General features: G+C 40.6%; 1 protein-coding gene across 1 annotated transcript in view; it reads left to right on the forward strand.

The window, feature by feature from the left end:
• Window positions 1-1,085, forward strand: part of Mgam (maltase-glucoamylase) — a 109,348-nt gene that overhangs the window by 73,150 nt on the left and 35,113 nt on the right. The gene's annotated exons all lie outside the window — the stretch shown is intronic.

Here is a 1,085-nt window from a genome sequence, read left to right on the forward strand (position 1 = left end):
CTATATACCATAGTTTTAATATTGCTTTCATGACTTTTTCCTTAGAGAATATTTTTCATTATATCTTATGAAGTCTTATGATTTTTTCTGGTAGAATTTTGTTGATATTTGCAAATCAGTTAAGAATATTATAGGAGTACTAGTCATGCTATTCATTTTCTAATGTTTATGGCATATTCCATATGTATATGCAGTTCAAATAGGGTTTAATGACTCTTCCGTTTCTTCTTGTCTCTGGTGGACTTTGAACACTTTTCTTCTGCTGCTTTAGAGACAAGACCCTGTTGCCTGGAATTCAACCTTTGAGGACATTTCCAGAAGTGTGCTAGAGACCAGATACACCCTGTTGCCCTATCTCTACACCTTGATGTACAAGGCCCACATGGAGGGCAGCACAGTTGTGCGGCCTCTTCTCCACGAGTGAGTATCGAGCAGGAATCCTGTTGAATAATAAACAAGTTACTCATCACGTATGGTGAAAATGGTTCCTAGCCACTTTTGCACATTGAAGTGGCAGGTCCCTTTTGCATGAGCTCTCCAGAGGGAGTATCTTTATTCCCCCCTTTAGTATACTGTCATATACACCACTTACAACAGTTACATTGTGCATACGGTGTCTACTACTGAACTTACCAATTGAAAGCTCCTATCATACCACAGTTTCTTCCCATTTTTCCCTACGAAGACTCCCCTACTTGGTGTGGGGATTGTGTTATTTGGACTCTGGCCAGCACATCTTCATGTAACTTTAGAGGACAATCCAGGGAATGATGGCAAGGACTAGTGTATTATTTCAGTACAGTAGACACGGTGAAGAAATGGAAGATACTTTGTGTCAGATAATATATTTCTGAAGTTTTAAGAATACAGCATGTGGGAAATGGTGTCTATGTGATCCTTATCACCTAGTGAAATATTAGGAAGGTATGGGGTATAGTTTGATTTCTGGCTTGGGTCTGAACTTGAGGACTTCCTTGAGGCCTTGTTCCGAGGCCCTGTTGGGGTCATATTGTCACCTTCATTTCCTTTTCCAGGTTTCTGTCAGACCGGGAGACCTGGAATATAGACAGACAGTTCCTGCTGGG

Source organism: Microtus ochrogaster, unplaced genomic scaffold (genome assembly GCF_000317375.1).
Source record: "Microtus ochrogaster isolate Prairie Vole_2 unplaced genomic scaffold, MicOch1.0 UNK4, whole genome shotgun sequence".
NCBI lineage: Eukaryota > Metazoa > Chordata > Mammalia > Rodentia > Cricetidae > Microtus > Microtus ochrogaster.